This window comes from Acinonyx jubatus, chromosome B1, assembly GCF_027475565.1.
Source record: "Acinonyx jubatus isolate Ajub_Pintada_27869175 chromosome B1, VMU_Ajub_asm_v1.0, whole genome shotgun sequence".
Classification (NCBI taxonomy): domain Eukaryota; kingdom Metazoa; phylum Chordata; class Mammalia; order Carnivora; family Felidae; genus Acinonyx; species Acinonyx jubatus.
In genome coordinates, this window is record NC_069382.1 from 139,990,799 (window position 1) to 140,012,043 (window position 21,245).

At 40.0% G+C, this 21,245-nt stretch overlaps 1 protein-coding gene across 1 annotated transcript in view; it reads right to left on the reverse strand.

Moving 5' to 3' along the window:
- Positions 1-21,245, reverse strand: part of SEPTIN11 (septin 11) — a 122,693-nt gene that overhangs the window by 100,575 nt on the left and 873 nt on the right. The window lies entirely within an intron of this gene.

Genomic DNA, 21,245 nt, shown 5'->3' on the forward strand with positions numbered 1-21,245 from the left:
CAGCTCAGGCACACCCTGAAGAACTGTTAGTTGAGACTGTTTGCTAACTGCACTCCCAGTGGCTGGAAAGCCAATCGTTCCTTGAAGGGGATCTGTGGTATTTATTTGTTTACTACAAGCCTCTGGTCCTTTAAAGTTTTTCCCAGTTTCAAAGCGATTTATTTTTTTTATTGGCTATCATTTTTTAATGAACATTCTTTTTTTTTAAATTTTTTTAACGTTTATTTATTTTTGAGACAGTGAGAGAAAGAGCATGAATGGGGGAGGGGCAGAGAGAGAGGGAGACACAGAATCCGAAGCAGGCTCCGAGCCATCAGCCCAGAGCCCAACGCGGGGCTCGAACTCACGGACCGCGAGATCGTGACCCGAGCTGAAGTCGGACGCTCAACCGACTGAGCCACCCAGGCGCCCCTGAACATTCTATTAAAAATGTTTTTATGTTTGTAGAAAAACTGTAAAGATGGTATACCTCATATAACCCACACTTAGTCTCCCCGATTATTAACATATTTTTATGGTATACTTATTAGAATTAATCAACCTATATTTATCCATCATTATTAGCTTAAATCCATAATTTATTCAGATTTCCTTCATCAGGTAATTCAGATTACCTAATGTCCTTTTCCTGTTCCAGCACATTTAGTTGTCGTGTTTGCTTGTGCTTCTCTTGGCTGTGACAGTTTCTCAAACTTTCTTTGCTTTTGATGCCCTTGACAGTTTTTTTTTATTCTTTTTTTAATGTTTATTTATTTTTGAGAGAGACAGAGACAGAATGCGAGTGGGTTAGGGTCAGAGAGAGGGAGACACAGAATCCGAAGCAGGCTCCAGGCTCCGAGCCGTCAGCACAGAGCCTGATGTGGGGCTCGAACTCACAGAGCTGTGAGATCATGACGTGAGCCCAAGTCAGATGCTCGACTGACTGAGACACCCAGGTGCCCCTCCCTTGACACTTTTGAGGAGTACTGCTCAAGTGTTTGGTAGAATGTCTTTCAGCTTGGATTTGTCTGATATTTTCCTCAAGCTTAGACTGAGGTTATGAGTCTGTGGCAGGAAGATAAAAGAGGTAAAGTGCCATTCTAATTACATCATACAGTGTAGATGACAAACGCTACCTCAGCCTGATGATTAAGTCAATATCAACAATGAGTCATGTTGATAGTATAGTATCCATGATATGATGTAATGAGAATAGCATTGGGAGCTATTTCAGTTGGCTACTGTGTCCCTTTAACATACCTCTTTTATTGATTTTTGTTTTTGTTTTTGGGTGTGGTTTCTTTTTTTGTTTTTTGGGTTTTGGTTTTTTTTTGGGGGGGGGGTTGGTGTTTTGTTTTGTTTTTGAGCACTTTCTTATTTTCTGGCACTACAAAATGCTTCAGGCTTATCTTGTATATTCCCTGCTCCAGTCCTAGAATCTGCCACTTCTCTAATAGGCTTTGGTTCCTTTCATTGGAGGATGGCATTTAGAAACTGAGATCTAGGTGCTAGGGGTGCTCATTGCTAATTGGGGTATGGTTGCTTCTAGGCCCTCCTAGTGTCGGAGTAAGGACATATGTGTGTCTACTGACCTGTGTATTTGCATATGTCTACACATATTTTTATACGTAGTGATTTATATCTATATGAAGATAAACATGAGTCCATACGAACGTCCCCAACTCAAATCCATTAGTCCATAGAACATTCCAGCCTTCTTCCTTGTTTGTAACCTCCCAATTCAGCAATGAGAAACATGGCTCAAATCATCCACCATTCATTTAGTGAGTGGTTCAATGTTAGTGTACTCGTATAGCAGTTTCAGAATTGTTAACATATACCCTATAAGAAACAACTGTATCAATTGGAGCACAGTATTTATTATGTGTTCTACCTTGTGTACAGTTTCTTTTGACTTTAACCTACAGACTTCACTCATTTCCAGAGTTACTCAGGTCAGCACCTTTCCCTTCAGTGAGGACTTTTCATTCATCTGTAATACAGTTAGATTCCTTCATCACACTCTGTGTTCCATCCTGGGATCCCCAACCTCCTAAATGGTTTTTTTTTTTTTTTTTTAGTTTACATTAATTAAGTTTCCCTCTTTATGCAAGTTATGTGGGTTTTGACAAATGCATAATGTCACGGTTTCATTCCATATCTGATTCATACAGCATCATGCAGAATAGGTTCACCATCCTAAAGCATCTTCGGTATTATACCTATTCAACCTTTCCCAAACCCCTTACAACCACTGATCTGTTTACAGAGTTTATAGTTTTGCCTTTCCCAGAATGTCACAAAAATGCAATCATACATTATATAGCCTTTTCAGGCTGACTTTTTTCAGATAGCAATATGCCCATACTTCCTTTTTACCTTTCATTCAATATCTAACTACTATTGGATAGAAACAAGTTCCTATAAAGAAAATTTTAAGAAGTCTTAATTAGGCTAGGATTCTTTTTGTGTGTGTGCACATTTTGAAGGTTTTGATCCATATTGATGTTTTACAGGAAGGCTCTCTACACTCTTGCCACTATTGAGTTTCAGTTTTTTTTTTTTTTTAAGTTTTTATTTAAATCCCAGTTAGTTAACATACAGTGTTATATTAGTTTCAGGTATACCATATAGCAAATCAATACTTCCACACGTCATCACTGGGTATCACTGTTAAAAATCTTTGCCATTTTCATAGTAACGAATGACAGTTTGTAGTTTTTTAAATTTATTTTTTTGTAGTTTTTTAAATTTAAATTTCTATGACAATTAGTGGTTGAATTTTTAAAATATTTTTATTAGCCATTATTTTCTTTCTTTGTAAATTTTCTACTTGTATTGTTTGCCTATTATTTCCATAAGGAGTATTTAACTTTTTTATTGAATCATAGAAGTTTTTATGCATGAAGGGTATCAACCATTGTTATAGATATATAAAACATCTTTCTGGCTACAAAATAGTCCATTGTATCAGTGCATCAAAATTTTGTAATCATTCTCTGATTATTGAATGTTAGTTTGTTTCCATGTTTTTTTTTCTTTTTTCTCTTTCCTTCATCTCTCCTTCCTTTTATTCTTCACTCCTGCTATTATAAAAAACACAATAAACATCTTTGCACACATGTGTCTAAATTTTTAATTATTTCCTTAAGAGATGTTCCTGGAAGTGAAATTACTGGATGTAAGAGTATGAATATTTAAAAATTTTTGATATATAGAGTTATTTTTCAGAAAGAACCAACCAATTTATATTCCCATTACTAATATATTGGGGTCCCCAGGCCAAGACACTTTCATAAAGACAAATGCTTCCTTAAAAACAGAACAACCATATGTTCCAGCAATTTCACTCCTGGGTATGTATCCAAAGGAAATGAAAACAGGATATTAAAGAGATATCTGCACCCCCCCCCCATTAATTACAGCATTATGCACAACCGCCAACATATGGAAACAATCTAAGTGTCCACCAGTGGAGGAATGGATAAAGAAGATGTGTAAATATATAGATAGATAGATAGATAGATAGATAGATAGATAGATACTATATATATAAATATTAATAGAATATCATTCAGCAATGACAAACAAGCAAATCCTGCCATTGCAACAATATCAAAGGACTGTAAGGGCCGTATGCTAAGTGAGATAAGTCAGGCAAAGACAGATAATGTATGACATTACTTATATATGGAATTTTAAAATGCCAAACTCACAAAAACAGAGAGTAGAATTGTGGTTACCAGGGGTGGGGGAATTGGGGAGATGTTGTTTAAGAGTACAAACTTGCAACCAGTGGATAAATAGGTCCTGGAGATCTAATGCACAGCATAGTAGTTATATGCGACAATACTGAATTATAAACATCCAAGTTACTAAGAGTTCCATCTTAATTGTTCCCACCACAAAAAAGAAATGATAATTATGTGACATGATAGAGCTATCAGATAAAGCTACAGTGGTAATCATATTGCAATACATAAATGCATCAAATTAACACATTGTACACCTTAAACTTACACAATGTTATATGTCAATTATACCTCAATAAAAATAAAATTTTAAAAATAGAAGACAAATTATTCCCTTTGCACATACCCGGCACTGCCCAAGGGATGCCCTTCTTTAAGCCTGTTCAGATAAATCCAGGAGTCCTACAGTGGTCTTTTCAATTAGCATGTGTAATTAAGAACTTGTATTGACAGACCTACGGCTGCTTATTACAAGATTCATTCTATTCCATTTTCACCATTTTTTAGAACTTCTACATAAGCCACAAAAGTATTGTGAATTGAAAAGGGACATACTGACAGCAAACAACAGCATACTTGTTAAATATACTTGTCTAGGAAAGATATAGCCTAAGAAATAATTAAAGAAATTCAATCCTAGTGCTGAAAGAAACACAAAGTTTCTAGCATTCTTCTGTAGAATTGTCATGTTAGATAATGACCTTTTGTGACTAAACATTTGTGGAATCATTGAATAGTAGTCAAAGGATTTATATTTATACACAGGCTGTTTCTTATTAATGCTCTTCTACTTATTTCTTCAAGGAAATAGTACTTGATTTATGATATTTCTTATATAAGTAGAACTATGACCTCAATATAGAAACACAACGAAAAGGAGAAATGAGAAAGGAGAAAGAAAGAGCAAAAAATTCTTACCAAATATTCTCCTGTACCAGATTTTTTCCTTTTTTTTTTTTTTTTTTTTTTAAGTAAGCTCTATACACAATGCGGCACTGGAACCCATGACCCTGAGATCAAGAGCCACATGTTCTACTGACTGAGCCATCCAGGCACCACTTTCTATACCAAATTTTTAATCATACCTAAAATTTCCCTGCTTACAAAGTTTTCTGTATATTTTAGATAACCTCACAGAATTATGTAAACATGCTTTAGCAAGACGTCAACGCTGGCTTACTGTAGAAACACAATCTAAGCATTGCCTAGAACCATGAAATTCTGTCTCAATTGTCAGATATAGTAATAATTACAATATGTTAGGATCTTACTATAGGATCTAGTAGGTGCTATCCGCACATTCTCAGTCATCACAGCAATTGTGAAATGGGCTTACCAAAAGCAAGATCTGAGACAAGAAATTACGTGCAAATAGACTATTTGGAAGGTGATCCCAGGAAGCACAAGGGAGGTAGCAGGAAAAGTGAGACAAGTAGGTGAGAAAAGCCAATACAGGGTTTATTAATGAGCTGGTTACCACTGTGGGGCTCAATCCAGTTGGAGATACACTGAGGAACTTGTTAATGTGCCCCAAATTGCCCCGCTGAGAGTCAGGAAGATTCTCTCTCACTGGTGGAGGTTTGCACTTGGGGACATTAACTCCTTGTACTTCTGAGCTGTCCAAGTCCCTGGGCACCAGAAAAAGCCCAAGAGCAGTGAAAGAGATGGAAGCAGCCCAGAGGCGGGCAGCTGACAGGGCATGGGAGCTATCCCATGCAGCAGCAGTGGGCTGAGGGGCAATGGAGCATGGCATTGACAGTGTCAGTGTATTAACCTGTTTTTTTTTTAACATGAAATTTATTGTCACATTGGTTTCCATACAACACCCAGTGCTCATCGCAACATTAACTTGGTTTTAAATTAATAAACTAGAATTCAGAAAGATTACCTGCCTAAGGTTACATTGCAGGTAAGGGGCAGACCAGGGATCCGTTTAGTGTGACTACAATCCTATGCTCATTACTACTCCTACAACACGTTAATGTTGTAGGCACACCCTGAAGATTATAGAATTAATTACAGAAATTTGGAGCCAGGAAGTACATTAGAGATTCTTGAATCTGTTTCCCAGGGTAAGGAATCAGGATGCTGCATTAACTTGTGAGTTGAGATAATAGAGCTGGATGGTTTCAGAGTAGGACCTAGAACCAACACCTGAGACTTCTATACAGTTTCCTTCCACTATAATGCACAGCCCTTTTTGTAAATATATTTAACTCATTGAGAAAATAAAAAGATACATATTTATTTTTATCACAAATATAATATACGTTCCATTTGGAAGTTAAAATTACAGAATGGCCTCATTTCTTCTAAATAGTATCATGAGTCCTGCCTGATGGAATCCTAAAGATTATTACGTATTTGATTAGTTCTCTTCGTGTTGCCTGATACTTTCTCTCCTATAAAGTAACTTCCTAAGTAAAGGTAGTAAAGCTGAAATTAAATAAGCAATTAAAAACAAATGAACTACTTATTCGTTATGGTCTCTAGGAACCACTTTGAATGAAATAAAGTGTTATTCAATTAGCAAACTGAAAATTGTCTACATAATTTTGTTCATGTTCGCCATTTCCTCAAGGTGCTATGAATAGAGACTCCTATAGTTTTAAAATATTAGGAAAGTAACATAAGACGTTTTCTCTAGTGTAAAGGCACTCTATAAAGACCCGTCGTAAGACTCTAACGGCAATCTTTTAAAATGAGAAAAAATTCCATTCAAATCTGACACTATGAGGACCCCACTGGTTAAGGGCTCAGTCTCACAAGACTGCCCCCACTTGGCAAACATCTGCAAGTCCAGGGGGCCACCTGCACTAGATAGAAGAGGTTGACTACAAATTTGGGGCTTCCTATGATCTGTTGAGGTTTCATAATTCACTAGAATGAGTCATAGAACTCAGAAAAGTACTATACTTTTATTTATTTATTTATTTATTTATTTATTTATTTATTTATTTAAAGTTTATGTATTTATTTTTTGAGAGAGAAAGAGAGTGTGAGCAGGAGAGGGGCAAAGAGAGAGAGAGGGGAAGGATCCCAAGCAGATTCAGCACCATCAGCACAGAGCCCGACGCGGGGCTCCAACTCACGAATTGTGAGATCCTGACCTGAGCCTAAATCAAGAGTTGGATGCTTAATGGACTGAGCCACCCAGGCGCCTCAGGAAAGCACTGTACTTTTAATTACTGTTTTATTATAAAGGATCAACTCAGGATCAGCCAAATAGAAGTACATATAGGACCAGGTCTGGAAGAGGAAAGTTTGGAAGCCTATGCCACCGTCCCAGTACATTGACATATTCCCCAACTCTGAACCTCTAGAGTTTTTATCAAGGTTTCATTATTACATAGATATGATTGATTAAATCACAGTTATGTGTTTGGTCTCAGTCTCCCCATAAAATTAGCAGTCACTCCCCATTGCCACCTCCCACAGCCGCCAGTAACTTACTTTTCGTCTCTATGGATTTGCCAATACTACACACTTTGTATAAATGGAATCATATAGTATATGGTCTTCGTGATTGGTTTCTTTCAACTAGTATAATATTTTCTTTTTTTTAACTTTAGGTTTATTTATTTATTTTGAGATAGAGAGTGAGGGCAGGCAGGGGTGGGGCAGAGAGAGGGGGGAGACAGAGGATCTGAAGCCAGCTCTGTGCTGATATCACAGAGCCTGACGCAGGGCGCGAACTCACAAACCGTGAGATCATGACTTGAGCTGAAACCAAGAGTCGGATGCTTAACTGACTGAGCCACCCAGGCACCCCTCAACTAGTATATTTTCAAGGTTCATCCACGTTGTAGCATGAATCATTATTACTGCATTCCTTTTTATTGACTAACAATATTCCATTCCATTGGGATAGATCACATTTTGTTCATCCAGACAAAAATCATCATCAATTTGGTGTGTGAGACTTGAGCTGTTGCTGTCTTCTGGCTATTTGAACGATGCTGGTATGAATATTCAGGTACAAGTTTCTATGTGACCGTGTTTTCGTTTCTCTTGGATATATGAGTAGGAGTAGAGTTGCTATGTTACATGGTTTCTCCATATTTAACCTTTGGGAAAATTACTGTTTTCCAAAGTAGCAGCACCGTTTTACTTTCCTCCCAGGAGTGTGCGAACAGCACTGGATATTATCTCTTCACCCATGAAGAAATGAAAACTCTTCCCTTAGCTCCATTTTTTTACATGGAAGTATAGTTGGTACACAATGTTACATAAGTTTCAGGTGTACAACATGGTGATTTGACATGTCTGTACAGTAATGCTATGCTCACAAGTGTACCTACAATCCGCCACCACACAATGCTATTACAGTACTATGCGCTGCATTCCCTACCTTTTACTCCCATGACTTATTTGTTCCATAACTGAAAGCCTGTATGTCCTACTTCCTTTCACCCATTTTTTCCATTTTATCCACCCCTCTGGCAACCATCAGTGTGTTCTCTGTGTTTATGAGGTCTGTTTCTGCTTTTCTGTTTCTTCATTCGCTTGCTTGCCCTAACGCCAATTTTTAAAAACCAGGGAAAAGATTTTATTTGGCCTGGTGAGGGTCAGTTCTTCCTTCCTGGCAGCTGGAATGCAGATGTGATGGATGGTGGTGGGACAGCCATCTAGACTATGACAGGAAAATCCCATTTTGAGAAACGGTGGCACAACGAGACGGGAGGAAATGGACGTATGATGATTGCACACTGTCATACCAACTCTGGGCTGCTCGTGGTCATGTGTAAAGAAAGAAACTTTTTTTCTTTTCAAATTTTTATTTAAATTCTAGTTAGTTACCATACAGTGTAATACTGGCTTCAGGAGTAGAATTCAGGGATCCATCACTTACATACAACACCCAGAGCTCATCCGAACAAGTGCCCTCCTTAGTACCCATCACCACGTAGCCCATCCCCACCCACCTCCCTTTGTCAATCCTCAGTTTCTTCTCTATCTTTAAGAGTCTCGTATAGTTTGTTTCCCTCTCTCTCTTTTTCCGTCCTCCCATATGCTCATCTGTTTTGTTTCTTCAATTCCACATATGAATGAAATCATGTGGTATGTGTCTTTCTCTGACTGACATTTCACTTAGCATGATACTCTCTAGCTCCATCCACATCATTGCAAATGTCAAGATTTCATTCTTTCTGATGGCTGAGTAATATCCTATGGTGTTTTTTTAAAAATCTTCTTAATGTTTATTTATTTTTGAGAGACAAAGAAAGACAGAGCATGAGCGGAGGAGGGGCAGAGGGACAGAGGTGGAGACAGAATCCGAAGCAGGCTCCAGCTCAGAGCCTGATGCAGGGCTCGAACTCATGAGCTGAGCCAAAGTTAGACGCTTAACTGACTGGGCCACAAGGCGCCTCTACCACATCTTCTCTATCCATTCATTATTAGTCAATGGACATTTGGGGTCTCTCCACAGTTTGGCGATTGTTGATAGTGCTGCTATAAACATTAGGGTGCATGTACCCCTTCAAATCTGTAGTTTTGTATCCTTTGGGTAAATACCTAGTAGTGCAATTGCTGGGTCGTAGGGTAGTTCTATTTTTAACTTTTTGAGGAACCTCCATACTGTTCTCCAGAGTGGCTGCATCAGTTTGCATTCCCACCAACAGTACAAGAGGGTTCCTGTAAGAAAGAAACTTTTATCTTACTAGGTCACTGTGACTGGTTTTCTGTCACTCTTGGCTGAACTGAATCCTAACCAATAATCGTCTACCAGAACGTGCTGGGCACCTTCTCTCTGGGCCGGGTACCATCCTACAGAAACACTCCGTGTGCCTTAACTCAGTGATCCTCCACATCAAACCAATGAGATAAGTGCTCTTACACTTACCACCTCCCTTCAGTTTGAGATAGAAAACTGAGGCTCAGGACAATTAAATAACTTGCCCAAGTTCACACAAATTACACACAAAAGACACTGCCTCCAGAGCTCATATCTGAAACTGTCCAGCTGAGACACCAACAAATTAATGAACCAAGAACAAATTGACCATGATAATACTAAGCTAACAGTAATATATAATTAATAAACAAGAAGAACGGTAAGCAGAGCCTCAGCTACCTCAGTTTACTCCTGATGATACATAAGAAATGGACTGTTTGAAATCGGAGGGAAATCCAACTATCCGCAGATGTGCATTGGCCAAGCATTTCTGCGGCTGCCAGGCTTTAGAGTAGAGAGCTAAGGGCGCCTGTGTGGCTCAGTGGATTATGCGTCTGACTTTGGCTCAGGTTGTGGTCTCACGGTTCATGGGTTCGAGCCCCGCATAGGGCTCTGCACTGACAGGAGCCAGGAGCCTGCTTTGGATTCTGTGTCTCCCTCTCTCTCTGCCCCTCTCCTGTTCATGCTCTGTCTTTCTCTCAAAAATAAATAAATATGAAAAAAAACTAGAGTAGAGAGCTCAATTAGAATCTTTAGCACTCTGTTGATACGTGTCAATTGTAGTTTATAAACGTCAATTTTTAATAACCCATTTAGTAGATTACTAAGTAGCCCTTAGCTGCCTGCAAAAAGAAGAATCACCGAAATTATACATCTTTCACATGTAACGAATGAAGATCTGCATTTGCTTAACTTACAGTCTGTCAGAAGGAGCTACAGGCCATACCTTGAGAATCATCCTTATAAAATGTTTTATGTGAAATTAAGGCTCTTGCTTTAAATCTGCGGCCCTCTGTTTCTTGTTTCTTTATATTTCATATGTTTCTGTATATCTCATATGTATCTCATGTTGGTTGGAGATTTAAGATAATGAATGTTTTGAGGGACACCTGGGTGGCTCAGTCAGTTAAGCATCAGACTCTTGATTTCGGTTCAGGTCATGATCTCACGGTTCATGAGTGTGAGCTCTGTGTCAGGCTCTGCACTGACAGAGTGGAACTTGGGTTTCTCTCTCTCCCTCTCTTTCACTCTTTCTCTGATCTTCTCCCCACGTAGGCTCTCTGCCTCTCTCTCAAAATAAATAAATAAGCACATTTTTTAAAAAGAATGTTTTGAGATTATTAAATTCAATTAACACTTGCAACACCCACTAACAAGAGCTGTATGGCATAGGGACAAATGATGACTAAGAATGATCCTTCCTTTCTGGAGACTCACAATCCACTAGGGAGATGCTAACAAGACAAGCACAGAGGTAAGTTCTAAAGGAATAGAGAAGAAAGGGATTATTTGTGCCTCAGGATGTTAGAGAAGTCTTGAACAATCATTAGGACCCTGCCAAATGGAGAAGAGAGAAACCAGACTGAGAAAAAGTAACAAAAGCATAAAACTGTAGAAAAAAATGGAACAGGCTTAGGGAATGGCAAGTAGCCCAGGGCAATTTATTTATTTAAAACTATATGCATATACTGCCATACTAATGTACACTATAAAAACAAACATAAATAAAAATTATAAGGAAAAAATAAGCAGTTGTAATCATGACCATGGTGAGCACTAGGTAGTTAAAAACAGTGAGAACTAAAGCTCATTCATTTATTTTCTAACTTTGTAATGTCTAACAATATGAAACTGAACAATTTATTTATGTTTGGCTGGGTGCTTTACTTTCTCTGGGAAAGTGGGGAAGATTGTGAGAGCTAATAAAAGCATGATACGCTACTTGGGAATGTTTGTGAACCATCATTCTATAAACACAAAAATTATAGCCACAGCAGGCTCTACGTGTATGTTGCCAAAAAAAAAAAAAAGATACTGCTAATCACGATAGATTTATGTTTATTTATCTTGAGAGAGAGAGAGAGAGAGAGGAAGAGAGCTGGAGAGGGGCAGAGAGAGAGAGGGAGAGAAAATCCCAAGCAGGCTCTGAGCTGTCAGCACAGAGCCTCAAGTGGGGCTCGAACCCATGAACCGTAAGATCATGACCTGAGACTAAATCAAGAGTCAGATGCTTAACTGACTGAGCTCCAGGCACCCCTATCATGATGGCTTTTAATACTATTATCAGCTAATACTTCAAGCCCCAATTCACACTTGAGGAGTAGCTCATCATTAAAAATGGAGAATATAAATCACTGTTTCAAATGTTCTTTACTACAGTTTTAAATTTGGGGCCCAATTCTTGTCAGATGTAGATAGTTACTGTTTTAAGTTTAAGGCTGTTTAAGGCTCATACTAGGCATAAGCCTTCCTTAGGCTTAAAATTAAGTATTATCTTTAATTTGTAGTTTCTTTTGAGAATTTTTAAAAAATCATTTGCCTTCTTGGTGAAGATTAATTTAAAACTACATAATATAATCTGCAAATTCACTCAAAAGGTGTACAAATACAGGGGCGCCTGGGTGGCTCACTGCTGTCAGCACAGAGCCTAGTTCGGATACTCTGTCCCCCCCGTCTCCACCCCTCCCCTGGTCTCTCTCACGCGCGTGCACTCTCTCTCTCTCAAAAATGAATAAACACTTATTTTAAAAAAGGTATACAAATACCAACAATGTTATAGTATAGTATAAAAACAAAAACTATTTAGTATAAAAACTTTTATACTAAAGCAAAGAAGTGAGGATGCCACCATCAACCTGTAGCATCTTCCCTTAGGGTACTTCCCTTACTGCCTACAACACGAGGCAGTCCAAGTGCCCATCTATATATGCGTGTGGCATCTCCCTCACTAGTATATAAAGTCAATGAGCACAATACCATATACACGGGAGGCATTCAATACACATGTATTGAATGAATGAAAGAATGAATAGGGAGAAAAGGTAGATCTTTGCAGGTAGATCTTAAAGAGCTTGACCTTGAAAGCAATGAAGAACCATTGCAGAGTTGTAGACCTTTTCTGTTACTGTTTTAACAAGACAGCAGCATGATCAGATCTAGTTTTTAGGCTTAGAAGATGAGCAGCAGGGTGGAGGATGGACTGGAGTTAGAGAAGGAAGACTAGGAATTTGAGATAAAGTTCAAGAGATGGAGTTGATAGAACTTAATGACTTATTGGCTTTGGGGGTGTGGAAGTGTTTGGCATTAATTCAAGTTGTCTAGTTTGGATGCCTGTGAACTTGATAATATAGGAAGAGTGACTTTGGGGGAAGGAAAGGATAATGAGGGCTGATCTGGACATGCTGAATTTGAGCCCACAGAGACCCAGAAAAAAGCTGGCAATGTGAGACTGGAGCTCAGGAGGAAGGCTCAAATGCAATGACCTATTTTGAGGTGATAATTAAAACAATATTTGATGATGAGATTTCTCCCAAAGAGATGACACATTTGAAAGAGAAGTTCATCCTATCACTTCTCAGCTTTAAGGCTGTTGGACACCTGTGATCTAAAAGATAAAATCCAAATGTCTTAAATCAATACTCAAAACCCTTCTCAGTCTATTGCCAACTTATCTCTTGTTCAGTCTTTTATTCAACCCATCAGTCCTTACAGAGAGCCTGGATGTGCCACAGTGTGTGCCAGGGAAAGAGAGATGACTAAGTCTTGGTTGATGGCCTGGGGAAGAGGGACAACACAACAGAGTATTAGGATTTAGTAAAATATGGATAGTAACAGGGACTATCTCATAGGCTGTAGCAAGAATTGAATAAGCTCTACACATAAAACCCTTAAAACAGTGCTGAATATGTATTAACTGTTATTATAGGAGGGGCAGGTAATGGGCCTAGGAGTGTGGCTCCCTCAATTGGGTGGCAACTGAGATGAATCTTGAAGACAATTTAAGTTAGCTAACATAAGGGGAAAAAGGGTGGATATAGAGAAAGACATTCCTGAACTTCTTATTCTCTTGTGTAGTAGGCTGAATGTTGCGTCCCAGAAATATATGTGCATGTCCAAATCCCTGCAACCTGCGGATGTGACCTTACTTGTAAAAAGGTAAAGCTTTACAGATGTAATTAAATTAAGGATCTTATGATCATATTATCCTGGATTTTCTGAGTGGGTCCTAAATCCAATGACAAATATCCTTGTAAGAGACAGAAGAAGAGATGGCCATGTGAAGAGAGCCAGAGATTGGAGTGATGTGGCCACAAGCCAAAGAAGCCAAGAAATGTGGACGGTAACTGGGAGCTGGAAGAAGAAGAGAAGGATTCTCTCCTAGAGTCTCTAGAAGGAGTCCAGCTCCTCCAACACCTTGATTTCTACCGTCTAACCTCCAGAACCATGAAGGAATACATTTCTGTTATTTTAAGCCACCCAGGTTGTGACCATGCATCACAGCAGCCCCGGGAATAATACACATTGTTATTCTGAGTCCTCTGCACAACTAATTCTTTGCTAGTGGTGAACAAGATGCAGTCTGGCCCTCATGGAGCCTACATTCTGATTGAGAGGGCCACACAAAAATGAACAAATATATAATTTCTTTTTTTAAATTTTTTTTATTGCTTTTGAGAGAGAGCATGAGTGGGGTAGGAGCAGAGAGAAAGGGAGAGAGACAATCCCAAGCAGGCTCTGCACTGTCAGTGTCAAGCCAGGGCTGGAACTCATGAACCATGAGATCATGACCTGAGCCGAAACCAAGAGTCAGATGCTTAACCAACTGAGCCACTCAGGCGCCCCTATAAATTATTTCTTTTTGTTTAATTAAAAAATTTTTTTAATGTTTATTTATTTTTGAAAGAGAGAGAGAGAACATGAGCAGAGGAAGGGCACAGAGAGAGGAAGACACAGAATCCAAAGCAGGCTCCAGGCTCTGAGCTGTCAGCACAGAGCCTGATGCGGGGCTCAAACTCACAACCTGAGATCAGGACCTAAGTGGAAGTTGAACCCTTAATCGACTGAGCCACCAAGGCACCCCCCCCCATAAATTATTTCTAATAGTAGGTGTTAGGGGCTATGAAAGTTAAGCTCTGAATTCTATATCCAATTGCCCACTTGCCATCTCTACTTAAATGTCTAACGGGCATCTCAAACTTAACTTTTCCCAAATAGAAATGCCTGAGATGCATGGAGGTGGGACACTGATCAAGATGGTCTGGGGGAGGTGATATATGCAGGAAGAATAGATGAGCTAAAGCAGTGACTAAAGGTAGGGCAGTTCCAAACAAGGCTCTCATTTTTGCTTTTGTTTTACTTTAGGAAGGAAAACAGCCAGTGGAGGTGATGAGAAGAGGCTGCAGATTCAGGGCAGAGGGGTTCAGAAGGAGTAATGTTTCAGAGAAGGTGGGATGCTAAGAGGCAAAGGTGGGAAAACAGTGTAGGTATCAGGGTCTTTGAAGGGAAACAGGTACAGAGTAAAGGCTAAATGATGTTGACTCCAGATTAAAATCATCTATCACTTACTGGTTGTAAAATAGTAGGAAATTACATTCGCTGGATCTTCATTTCCTCAACTATAAAAAAGGATAACAATAGCTCCTACCTCATAGGAATTTGTTCGGAGAATTAAATATATTAATATGTGTTTAAAGTATCTGGCTCAGTGTCTGGCAATGAATATGCAATAAATGTCATTATTACTATTAACATTATTAAAAGTAGCATCAGGTTTAGAATCAGAATGTGAGCACTGAAAGGAACTTCAGAATCATCTAGTCAGATGCCTTCATTGTACAAATGGAGAAACTCAGGCTGAGAGTGTTTGTAAATTGGCCAAGTTTAAAGAAATAGTTGGAGGCAGAGCCAAGACTTGACTAATCAATTGAAAGTCTGCTTTCCCCGAGTGGGCTTCACATATAGATTTGGAAATCCTAAGAATAGAAGTGGTAAGTGAATCTGGGCACGCAGTCAAAGTAACTCAAGTAGGACACAGTGAATGAGCAGAGAATGTGGAAAGGAGAAATGGAAAGAAGGGCTAGCAAAAAGGGTGGTCAAGGAGGTAAGAGAAGCACCAGACAAGAGTAATGAAGCCAAGACAGAGACTTCAAAGGATTAAAATGGTCAGCTGAGTCAAATACTCCAGAAAGTTGAGGAAAGAGTATGACTCTAGTGCAAAATGCTACATTTGAAGTCAACTTGATTTGAGTATCAGTTCCACAAGATGCTAAATTCTGAGAGACTTGGTTTTCCCGCGGGTAAAATCAGGACGTATGTGGAAAATCTACTGACTCTTTTGACAAATTGATACCTATACCTTCTAAAGTTGGGAGGAGTCACTCCACTTGGAGAGCAGTAGCTGGACCTTAGTCCAGACCCTGAAATTAACCTTACTCTTGTTTCTGTCACACTCATAGCCACAACCAGCAGATGGGCCATGGGAGGAAAACATGGATTTACAGTTCCTCTCTTTGCCATTAGTATGGCTGAGACACGTTATATAATATTAAGTAAGATACTAGTAAAGGCTGGACCTCTAATGTTGGGGCTGGTCATGGAACTCTTTGTTTCACCTTCTAGATCCCCTCTGTAGATAAATTCATCTCATCCATTAGCTTTAATTTTTTATTATTTTTAATAATAAAATAAGTTTTCAATAATTTTATTATTTTTAAAAATATTTTTTTGGGGGACAGTGCAAGCAGGGGAGGGGCAGAGAGAGGGGGTCAGAGGATCTGAAGCAGGCTCTGCACTGACAGGCTGTCAGCATGCAGCCTGATGTGGGGTTCGAACTCATGAACCGTGAGTTCATGAACCGAGCCGAATTCGGATGCTCAACTGACTAAGCCACCCAGATGCCCCAAGACTCTCAAATGTATTTCTCCATTTCTGAATTCACCCCTGAGCTACAGACCTACATTCCCTGCTACCTTACTCTAGACCATTATTTAGATGTCTAATAATCATCTCAAACTTAAGCTTTCCAAAAGGGAACCCTTGACTTCCTGCCCCCAAACCAGGTCTTACCTCAGTAGTCACGATCTTGGTGAGTTTTAGTCAACACACTAGCACATTCTCTAGGTTTTATCTCCAGAACATTTTCCAAATCTCAATCCCTCTCTACACCTGATACTTGCTATTGCAAACTACCACCATCTCTTCTTACCTGGGCCACCGCAGTAGTCTCCCAAGTGGATTTTCTGCTTCTACCTCAGCATCCCCCTTAATCTATTCTCCACACAGCAACCAGATAAACTGTTTCATATGGAAATCACCGGTTACCCTCCTGATTATAAACCTCCAAGGCTTCCCATCACACTTAGATTAAAACCCAAACCCCACTAGGCCTTATAAGATCCAACCCTGCTCACTGTTTGGACTTCTCACTCCGCATCTCTCACTCTCTTTCTCACTCTCTGATCCAGCTTAGCCCCCAATTTGCTTTCTGCTCCTGAAACACACCACACTCATTTCTGATGTAACATTAGCTATTCCCTCTATCTGGGGTGCCTTCCCCATCCTGCTCTGCTATTCTCCATCTTTACACGGCTGTCCTCCTCATCACTGAGGTCTCTGTTTATTGTCATCCTCGGAGAGAGGCCTTCTCTGTCCATCCTTGCTAGAGTAGCTCTCTGGTCAGTCTCCATCATCTCCATTGGCTTTTGTTTCTAATTAGTTGTCACTAGTGATATTTTCATGTTCACTTTTATGTTTATTGTGACTCTTCCCTACTGGAATGTAAGTTTCCTGAAAGCAGAGATTTTGTCTGTTTGGTTTACCACTGGGTTTTGGAGCCTCTGAAAAATGCATATGCATGGTAGGCCTTCAATGAATACCAATTAACAGACAAACAAATAAATAAAGGTAGGCTCTGGGCTGGAGAAAGGACATAAGTGCAGAGAGCCCTGTATCATTAGTTCATCTGACTTGTAAGTTAGAGCCCTGAACTTCAGCAGGAAAATGCCTTCCCCTTGCTACTTCAGAGTGCCCTGGGGACTACCCAGACTTGTAGTGAGTGGGTGAGTGAGTGAGAGAGACAAAGAGGAAGGCAGAAAAGAAGAGGAGGGGAAGGAGGAGGAAGAGAAGAGATAGAAAGAGAGACTGGGAGAGAAAGACAGAGTGGTGGGGAGCCCTGGTTTACTCTCATGCTTGTGTAAGGTTCACTTTAGCTCTGGTTTCCCCTGAGGATCTCCCTGCCTACCTGGATGATGGACATTGGGCAGTTCCACCTTCTTGGATGGAAATGTCATTCTATATCCACTGTAGAGGTTTGACCAAAGGCAAGGAATAAGCACATCAGAATACATCCTACAAGAAATACAATCATATTAATAGCAAAGAGAGCTACTTTGTGCAAGGCAATGGTCTCTACTCTACACATTTCCCACATGTATTCTGAAGATCAGATAAAGGGAAGTGATCTGGATTGTGCCACACATGGATAAGTCACTATATTACACTGCTGATGAGGAGAGTGAGTACTCCTGGCAAAATGCCCTCTGTGTTACTCATGCCACAAGACTGGGGGGTTTACAAAGGCGATTTCGGTGTCCTCTCTATCCCAGATGACTCCCATATCTCCTTCAGCACCCCCTCATGGTTCCGTAATGTTACGATGCTCTCACTTCCACTATGCTTCATCCTCATGGTTGCACTCTTAATCTTATCGTACCCTCAAAACAACTCCACTGTGGAAACCTTCAGCCAGAAGACGTAAGAATATTTGATGTTCCACTCACAATATCCCACCCTTCTAGCTCTCATATTCACTTACTCCCATTGTCCCTGCTTTTCAAACCCCACTAAGACTTCCTCAAACCTTTTCTCCCCATCTCTTAGCCCACCAATTAATGTAGTACCTATTTTTTTTTTTTCTTTCTATTCTCAATAGGAAAAGTGGCTCTCCCTGTCCTGTCCCAGGGAATCTCTCTACCTGAACTCTGGACTCCAGCCCCACCTCCAGCTCCTAATTTATCAATTATTTACTCTCTCCTCTAGGTCTTCAACTTATCTCTTCCTGGCGTTTTTCCCTCAGCACATAGATCATATCTCTTCAAACAACTACTGAAAAAACAACCAACCAAACTTAGATTACAGGATCTGATATTCTCCTTATCTAGATTTCTCTCCTTCCTTTCATGGCTAAGTCTCTCACCCCATGGTCACCCCACTCACTCTTCATCCCTCTGAAACCTGACTTCTGTCCCCACCACTCTTCTGACACTGCTCCAGACCAGACTCCAGTGACCTAACAAGCTATGGTCCTATTTCACTTCTTATCAAACTTGGTGTCATCTCTAGAAAGCTGTCCCTTCTTCTGCTTCTGTGCTTCTGTGCCAGCCCACTCTGTGGTGTTCCTCTTCCCCTCCAGCAGCTCCTTCTAAGTCTCCCTAACTCATTTTTATTCCTCTTTCTCTTTGGTAAGGGAGGATTTACCCTCCACCCCTTCCTTTCCCACCGCCTGTAAATCTCTCTCTAAGCAATTTTGTCATTGCCTAAGGCTTCAACAGTTATTCACATATGCTAATCTCATACATTCTTGGAGTCTCAAACCTATATTGCTTTCTAGATATTCCTGTCTTTATGGCCCACAGGCACCTCTACCTCAATATGCCTTGAATGGAAATTATAATCTTTCCCATTTCAAAAACTGACTTTCCTCCATATTTTCTATCCATGTAGATATAACAACTATCCATCCAGTGACTCAGGCTAGATGCAAGAGAGAAGCCAAGTTTCTTCCTCCCCACCTCAACTGTGTCCTCCCCACCATCCTGGCTCCTCTGGCTCCAAATCCTGTCGAATTTACCCACTAGCTATCTCTTCAATCCATCTGTTCATCTCCCTGTCTTTGACACTGCTGGACTCAGACCTTTCACAACCTTGTTCTGGATCATCTCAATAACTTCTGGACTGTTCTCCCTGCTGAGAGCTTCCTCTCCCTCCTCCAGCCTGGAGATTTGATACTGTTTTTTTCTTTGTCACGGCGATTCATTTATGTCCTTTTTTCTCTTTAGTGTCTTTTTCAAACTAAAAAGTAATACACTGTTATTGTAAAATAGGCAAAAAGTTTATAAGGTCATAAAGAAAAAGTTAAAGTCACCTTAATCCAGTCCTCAAATCTTACTCCCAAATAAGCCTTTTGGTTTTTCTAAAAATATGATCATATTCAACATATTCTATTTGTTTTACTTTAAGAGGCACTTGTTTTTCCTCGCATTTAACATCTCTGAAACCAAAATGTATCATACAATCCATGGCATCTTAAATTTCTTAAATATACTACTGTTCTGCAATGTACTATTTTTACTTATTAAGCTGGGTCATGATTCCAAACCAGCACTGCCTCCAGGATGATCTTTCTAAAGTACGAATCTAGTCAGGTCACTACCTTCCCCAAAATTCTTCAAAGCTCCCCTCCTTTCCCTTCCCCCGTCCCCCCCACCACCCCACCTCCATTCCCCTCCATGCTATAGGCCCTTCATTTTCTGACTCTCCTGCTTTTCCAGTTTCTTTTCCGGCACATCTGCACACAGTCTTCCTTAAAGCCTAGTACAGTAAAACCTGGATTACCAGTAACTTGTTCTGCGAAGGTTCTGCAAGATGAGCAAACATTTCTACTAAATTTTAACTTGATAAATGAATGATGTCTTGCAATACAAGTGTATGAGTAGTGCTTCAAGTCCAAACATATGTCCATATCATCACTCCTCCTTGCCATTAGACCCCTTCTTTTATTTTTAAAAAATGTTTCTTATTTATTTTCGAGAGTGAGAGTGAGAGCGAGCAGAGGAGGAGCAGAGAGAAAGGGAGACAGAATCCCAAGCAGGCTCCTCACTGTCAGCATAGAGGCTGATGTGGGGCTCCAACTCACCAACTGTGAGATCATGACCTGAGCTGAAATCAAATCTGATGCTTAACTGAGCCCCCCAGGTGCCCCAAGACCCCTTGTTTAACCAGAAGTTTTGAGAAATATCAAAGGGTGGGGGGGGGGGGGGAGGGGGATGGTTCTTTCCACTTTCTGCTCTAAAACGCCCACCTGAGTTTACCATTTGGACTCCTTCCTGCCCTAGGCATACACACACCTCAGTCCCATCAAAACTCCACACCAGGAAATAAACACAAAAGGAAGCTGAAGTTTAATACAAAACTTTTATTTCAATAATCATCTGAAAAACTTGATGTTAATGTTCCACCTCAGCAAAAACCACTATCCCCCTCTCAACCCAGTGTTGGGTTTGAACCACCATTGGCATTTGAAAATGCCAAAAACAGACAAAAATTGTTCCCAGTTCTTCATTCTGACCTAGATAATGTAAAGCCAAGGCTTCCAATTCATTCATGGAAAACTACCAGGGTACTACTGGGAACTTAAAGCTCATGTGCCTGGCAGTCACGAAGATTGGTCCGTGTTGACAACTGTCGGGCCAACATACTTTCAACACCCTCCCTTAGGCAAAAAGGATAGGGACGCATGAAACCACCAAAAATAGTAGAGCAGAAGGAAAAGTGCAAAGATAAGCGGGGAGTATAGGAGAAAAAAGTGGTGTGACAGGGCAGGAGATAGAGACTTTATAATAGGAAATACAGCTGAAGGAAAGAGTGGGGGAGGGCATGGAACTGTACAGGTACACACACAGGTAAAACAATAAAAGTATCTTGGGCATGGAAACAGAACCGACAAACAAGAAAGACCTCCACTCAAAGACCTCAATTAAAGAAAGTAAACAGATGAAATGGAAGGGGAAAGCAGTTGTTAGGAAAAGCACTGTAATTCCACAGTCTTGAGGGCAATGAAA